The sequence below is a fragment of the Mastomys coucha genome, unplaced genomic scaffold (assembly GCF_008632895.1).
Source record: "Mastomys coucha isolate ucsf_1 unplaced genomic scaffold, UCSF_Mcou_1 pScaffold22, whole genome shotgun sequence".
Classification (NCBI taxonomy): domain Eukaryota; kingdom Metazoa; phylum Chordata; class Mammalia; order Rodentia; family Muridae; genus Mastomys; species Mastomys coucha.
This window is the reverse complement of record NW_022196905.1, coordinates 113,839,655-113,846,654: the sequence shown is the minus strand read 5'-3', so window position 1 is coordinate 113,846,654 and position 7,000 is coordinate 113,839,655. Positions and strand designations below refer to the sequence as shown.

The following is a 7,000-nucleotide window of genomic DNA, read 5'->3' as shown; positions in this document are numbered from 1 at the left end:
CTCTCCCACTCCCTCTTCCCACCCCTCAGCTCTCCACCTTCTTTTTGTTAACCTAATTTGGGCTGCTTTAGAATTGGCCCGACTTTGGCAGCTCTGGGTGTGAGTGTGTGTGTGTGTGTGTGTGTGTGTGTGTGTGTGTTTGCGAGCGCGCACGCGTGTGTGTATTTCTCAGTTGCTAATGATTGTGTGTTGATAGAGTAATGCGGTGGCCTCATTAGCCTTTGTTTAGAAGGTGTTAAAAGGGAGATCCGCCTTGGAAAGCGGCGGTTTACACAGCAGCGCGGCTGAACCCCCGAGCCACACAGCGGGCAGCGGGGAGGTGGACCCGCGCCCACCCCCTAGGGAGAGGGGAGGGGGTGGGGAGGCGACCCCAGCTCCGGCCTCCCAAGGCGGGTGTGTTTACCCCCGCAGAGTGCCCTCGGCTTGGAGGGGACCTCAGCGGGGGACAGCGCTGGCTCCAAAACTCCTGGGAGCTGCTCAGCGGGGCTCCGTGGCCTTTCCCAGGTTTCTTGGTCAGGACGGAGGGGATGGGGGTGGGGGGTGGGGGGGCGGTTAGAGGGTTGGCAGAATGCTGTTTCAAAATAAGAGGGAAAAATGAAGAATTCTTTTTTGGAGGGTCGGGAGTGAGGTATTTTATTTTAAAGACGACTTCAGACTAGTCGGGAGCGACTCAGAGTCTCTGGGTTGGTGTGTTCTCAGCAGTCGCCATGCCTGTGACACAGACACCCCAAGCTTTAAGGGGTCCGTGGAGGATCTGTCCCCCAACCCCCGCCGCCAACTTGTTCTCAGATGACCTTTTGGGACCTCCGTTTTGAAAGTGTCCCCGCCCCAGTCCCCCAGCTATGTTTCCTAAGTCTCCTCTGGGAACGAATTTGGGAGAATAAAGCTGTAGCTGGCTGGCCTACTTCCGCACAGCTTGGCTGGTGTGAGTAACTTTGTTGACCCGGGGCTAGAGGGATGCCTTTGCTCGTTTGTGTTGGTGCCGGAGGGTGGAGGATTCAGACGGAGGTTCTCCGCAGTCGGCATTTTTCTACCCTGTCCCTCCCCCGCCCTGTGAAAAGCTAGGTTTGTGACTGAGCCGGTTTGAGAAGAAATCTCATTTTATCCTGGGTCATACGAAAAGACCTGGGGGCAAAATATTTTGAGCAGGCTCAGTGGGTGCCCTTGTTGAACCCAGAACTAGATCCCTTTCTCGATGAAAAAGGGAGAAAGAACGTTGCAGTGTTCTTGAGAGGGAGAAGGATTGGCGTTCATCCTGAGACTATTCAATCGAATTTTTCTTTATTCGTAGAGGTGCTTGCATGTGTGTGTGCGGGGCGTAGCGGGGCGGGGAGAGGTTTTCTCGTCTTTCTGGTTTCTTTGCATTTTGGTTTTCCCTTCCTTGGATTTGACACTGCCCATCTTAGGGTGAGACTCAGGTAGTCTGGGTATCCCAGCTTGATAAACATGTACCTGCCCGGAGTCGGAAATTATAATTTTCTTCCCCTTTTCTGTATGTGTGGCTCATGTTTATTTTTCTTCGTTTTTTCCCCGCTTTTGGAAGCCTAGGTATTGTCAAAGAGACAGACTGAGGAGGATGTAGAACGAATTGAAAACCCAAGCCGAACTCTTCTTGGCCACTCAGAACCCCTAATTCCCTCTCTGATCTGTCTTGTAGTTAGAAGCGAGATTGAGCGGGAAACCAAGTTAAAGCCAGTTCCCTAGATGCGGTGGGATGAGACCAGGATCAAATTCGGAGGACACGGGAAGACTGGAAAGCCTATAGCTCATTCCCCCTTCGCTTCTTCCCCCTCCCTTTCTCCCTCTCTTTCCCTCTTTGTCTCCCCTGCAGGTCTGTCGGCGGAGGCAGGGTGTGCCAGTGGTGGCAGCCAGGCTCAGGCTCCCGACGTGGGAGTTGGGAAAGAGACAAAGACGGGAGCTGTCCGCGGTGCTGAAGCCGCGCAGAAGGGCTCCTGTAACCAATCGTGCCTCTCTTAGAGCCTCTCGCCTTCTAATCTCATCTTTGCTCTGGGTCTCCCCTGTGTTCATGTCATTTTTGTGAGGGCTTCTTCTTCGAATCAATGTCTTTAATGGAAGTCTTTCTATCTATCTATCTATCTATCTATCTATCTATCTATCTATCTATCTATCTCCTATCTGTCCACCCACCTTGAAGAACAAATCGGCTGATTAAAAGCAATTTCTTCTTTCTATCCCAAATACGGGACAAGAGAGAGGTTTCTTTTAATAACACTCAAAAGCAGCTGTTTTAGCCCCCCTCCACTCCCTGAAAAGATGTGGAAGTGTTTATTTAAAACAATAAATCCCAAACACAACGAACACCAGGAATTTGCCCTTGCAATTATTCTGGGGAAGAGGCGGAGGGTTTAGTTTTAAAATGTTAATTTGGGGAGCACTTTATCTTCATGGGTAGAGAAATATCAGCGGCAGGGAGACTTCATGTGAAGGGGTGCAGACCTAGGCTCCTACTGTGTGAAGAAGTGGGGCCTATGATGGCAGAAGGGAGGGAGGAGAGGCCACCTTAACCCTTGCAGACATGCTAAGGCCTGCTGCCACTCTTCAGAGGTTTTTTTTTAAAAATTTATTATTTTTTAATTTTAAAATGTTCATTGGTGTTTTGTCTGCATGTATGTCTGTATGGGAGTGTTAGAAACTGTGGAGCTGGGGTTGTGGACAGGTGTGAACCATCATGTGGTTGCTGGGAATTGAACCAGGGGACCTCTGGAAAAGCAGCCAGTGCTTTTAACTGCTGAGCCATCTCTGTAGCCTCCCTCTTCAGAGTTATTAAGGAGGCCATTCTTACGGAAAATTCGAGCACAAAAGGATTAACCAGTGCTTCATTTTCTAGACACTGTAGGTGTCACATAGGTACCTGGCATGGCGCATAGCTAGGCAGCCAGTCCTCTCTATGCAGTAGCATGTCTGATTAAGTGTGTGTAGGGGAAATTGAACCCCCCTCCCCAACATATTCCATCCTGGGAACCAAGCTCTTCTGCCAGTGCCTTGAGATCTGAATAGTTACCTTCTGTTGTCTCAGAGAGATATCACCACCCTGGGCACGCTGGTGCCACCTCTTCATTTGGTCTCCACAGTACCTTCAAGTCTCCCTATTGTGGGGTGTCAATCAGGTCCATGGGTTCACTTCACAGAGAATGGGCTTCAGAAGGACCAGAACTCTCAAAGTTCTGCAATGAACTTTGTAATGAAGACTGTGTTGTGGCTTGGGACAAATAACACTTCAATTTTTCTAGACCCTGGCTGTTTTCTTCTTATTCCAATCCCTATAGGCTTTGTCATTAAGACCATTCAACCTCAAAGAATACACAACCTTGTGGTGTCAGGACAGTTGCCCTTGACCTTGGCTGTATAAGAATAAAAAGAACAAGGGTGTAGTTATAGTGTGTGTGTGTGTGTGTGTGTGAGAGAGAGAGTGTGTATATATGAGTATGTATGTTTGTGTGAGTGTGTGTATATGAGTGTGTATATGTAAGTATGTATGTGAGAGTATGTGTGAGTGTGTATATGTGAGTATGTATGTGTGTATGTATGTGTATGCAAGTATGTATGTGTGTGAGTGTATGTGAGTGTGTGTATATGAGAGTATGTGTGTGAGTGTGTATATGTTGAGTATGTATGTGTGTGTGCATGTGTGTGTGAGTGTGTATGTGTATGTGTGTGAGTGTGTGTGTGTGTGTGTGAGTTTGTGTGTGTGTGTATGTGTGTGTGTGATTTCCTGGTCTTTACTGTAGCTTGAAGAGAGGTAGATGCTGATCTTGTCCCCATATTACCCACAAGGAAACCGAGTCCCAGAGCTGCTGATGAATACTGTAGTTATACAACCAAGCTCTGTGCTCATCACCCTGCCCATGAACGTGGTGCTCCTAGGACCTGTGTTTTCTTGGGGACCTCACCGAGTCTTTATGATTCTATTTCTTCACTAGCATGGTCTCTTTGGCTTCCTGAACTGTTGTGGGCTGTGGTCTAGACTTGTAAAGTTGGTGTAGCTAAGTACTAACTTTGAAAACAGGAGACAAAGGTGGTGAGAAGCCAGCCACATACTCCCCTCTCTCCCCACCCCGCCAGGCTTGAGTAGGTGTTTGACAGGCTGGGATGAACAGTCTCTTAGAGCTCCTGCTTGGAGTCATCTTTAATCCTTCTTTCTCTCCTGCTTTGGCTCCAACCCATCATCAAGTTGGGTTGCTGGTCACAGTGTGCCCAGACCATCTCCCAATCACCACCTTCCCTTTCCTCCATTACACTGGTTCCAGCCAGCACCACCCAGCCTGTTTTATGGTAGTAGCCTTCTAACGGGGGACTTTCCTATCTTCACTCCCCTCTTTTCTATTCTCTATAAGATGTCTGAGGTTATATTTTAGAACCATACATTAAAGCTTGTCATTCTGCCTCTGACCCTCCAACAACTCCTCACTGCTTGTAGAATAAAATCCATACTTCCCACCCTGCTGTGCGGGGCCTTTTGTGAGGGCTCCTGGCTCTCACTCCTAACATGCCCCTCCTCCTGTCTCTGTACCAGTCACATCAGCTCCCCTGCTGTGTCTCACACTGACGAGTTTTCTCACCTCAGGACCTTCGCACTTGGTTGGCCCCTTCTGCCCTCAAATCCTTGCAGGGTTGGCCCTGCCTTTGTCACTCAGCTCAGCTATCAACTCATCCAGCCAGTCTTCCCCATCAGTTTATTAGAACTGGCCCACTCCCAGCCACTTCCTACCTACCTGTTCTCTTTGTTACCTTTATCAATATGTTTAATTATCCTCCTGTTATATTTAGCTGTGTATTGTCTCCCTTCCTTATGATGCCAGTTCTGCGAGGCCAGGGGGAGTGTGTTTGTCTTGTTCATTGCTGGATTTCCCAATGCTTGACTCATTACCTGTAGCACAGCTGTCCAGTGCATACTTGTTGACTGGATGTGTAATGAGCAAAAGCACAGACAGGAGTAAGAGCTTCAGAAAGCGAGGAGGTGTGGATGGGCAAGTCTGAGAAGGGACTGGATGGAGACTTTGCCCATTTTCTTGTGTCTGTGGGGAAGCAGTTGGCTGGCTGGGACCCCAGGTTGGGAAGTGGATAACAGAGTAGATTCCTTGGGACCCCAAGAGGATGCTCACCAGACGGGGGATCAAGCCAGATGACATCCATGCATCTGTGGCTAGGTTGTTTTTTTTTTAAATTTGTTACAGTTGGGGTTCTCAAATCTTTCTTTGTGTATAAGTAAGAGCATGATAATGATAGAGACTGCCATCAAAGAAAGTGTTGACATTAGACACTTCAGGGCATTGGTTCTCAACCTGTGGGTCGAGACCCTCTGGGGTTTACATATCAGATATCCTGCATGTCAGATTCACATTGTGATTCACAACCACAATGATGAAATAATTTTATGATTGGAGGGTCACCACAACGTGAGGAACTGTATTAAAGGATCCCAGCATTAGGAAGGTACTCCTTTAGGGGACCCCTTGTGTGCTCAGTTTTTATTAGCTGGATATAGGATAATGTAGCAGTTCAGACAGAGAATCCATGTCCTGGTTATAGACTCTGGTGCCCTGTGACACAGGCAAGTCCCTTAGCCTTTCTGTACTCCAGGTTCTGCATCTGTGGGACAGAGACAAGAATGTATCTACCTCATAGAGTGGTCACTAGGCTCTCTGGTGTGCTTCAGTAGTGCTATAGCCTTAGGCCTTAAATAGGAAGGTACTCTCCAAGGGAGGCAGAGAACTGGAGGAGCGGGCAGAGGGAGGTAAACAGGAGGCTCAGGTTTAATGACCAGTCTCCTTTGCTCCTCCATGCCTTTTATTTGTGAAGGGAGAGGAGCAGCTCAGTGGTGGCTGTGGGGAGGAATTGGTCCCCTCATCTATCCAATGGGACAGAAACGGTGGCTGCCTCGCAGGGTGGTGGGAACTTTGGGGGGATGCTGTGTGAGAACTGGAAAGCTCAGCGAATGACGGATTGCTTTATGTGTTCTGTGTCAATGTGTATGAGTGTGCACACATGTGTGGGTGTATGCGCATGTATGTGGCCAAGCATCAATGTTGGGCATTTTCCTGAGTCACATTACACTTTATTTTTTTGAGACAGGATCTCTCATTGAAGTTGGAGCTCACTGATTCCATTAGACCATCTGGTCAGCAATCACCAGGAGTCGCCTGCATCCGTATCTGCCAGGACACTCACTGCTGCCTTGAATTATTTATTTATTTGTTGTTTGTTTATTTTTACAGGAGTGTTGGGAATAAAGCTCAGATGCTCATGCCCATACATCAAGCACGTTCCTAACTAAGCTGTCTCCTAGCTCTTGGAGTTTCTGGGTCTGTTCAGGAGCCGCCTTCTTTCTTCAGAATGACAAGTGGAACGGACACGGGTGGATTCACTCTGTTGAGCCTGGAAGAGATGAAAGAGAAGAAAGGCCGTCCATTTTCTGAAGTGTTCCTCGTGGGCCATGTGCATGTGCCATTAAGGCCTGCTGGGACCCGGAGCCAGGGCTGGTCTCCCTGAGATGCTACAGGGGTTTCCTCTGGCTCGCCGTGGCCACTGTTGCTCGGCACAGTACCCACTTATAACAAAATAAAAACATTCTTCAAGGATGTGTCTTTATCTCTGTCTGTTGTCTAAAATAAACCATGGTGATGTGGGGCCCCAACCATAGGTGGGCTGGGCTGGATATGGGGTCGAGGCTTATGTAGGCCAATGAGATGCATGCAAAGCACACACACCTACTGTGTGCAAGGGACTGTTTCTTTCTTTCTTTTTTTTTAAAGATTATTTATTTATTTATTTATTTATTTATTTATTTATGTGTATGAGTATACTATAGCTGTACAGATTGCCTTAAGTCATCATGTATGTGACTGCTGGGAACTGAACTTGGCCTTGCTCACTCCGGCCCTGCTTGCTCCTGCATAATTCACTGTAGCTGCCTTCAGATGCACCAGAAGAGGGCGTCAGATCTCATTATGGGTGGTTGTGAGCCACCATGTGGTTGCTG

The 7,000-nt window shown here is 48.2% G+C and overlaps 2 long non-coding RNA genes across 2 annotated transcripts in view; both read left to right on the top strand.

Annotated features, from left to right (window-relative positions):
• Positions 1-6,599, top strand: part of LOC116068313 — an 11,845-nt gene extending 5,246 nt beyond the window's left edge. The window contains exon 2 of the long non-coding RNA XR_004109546.1: positions 6,237-6,599. This is a non-coding gene — a long non-coding RNA (uncharacterized LOC116068313). The remainder of the gene's footprint in view (positions 1-6,236) is intronic.
• Positions 544-2,321, top strand: LOC116068314. The gene is made up of 2 exons (XR_004109547.1): positions 544-925; positions 1,832-2,321. It is a non-coding gene; the product is annotated as an uncharacterized LOC116068314 (long non-coding RNA).
• Positions 6,600-7,000: the final 401 nt, after the last annotated feature.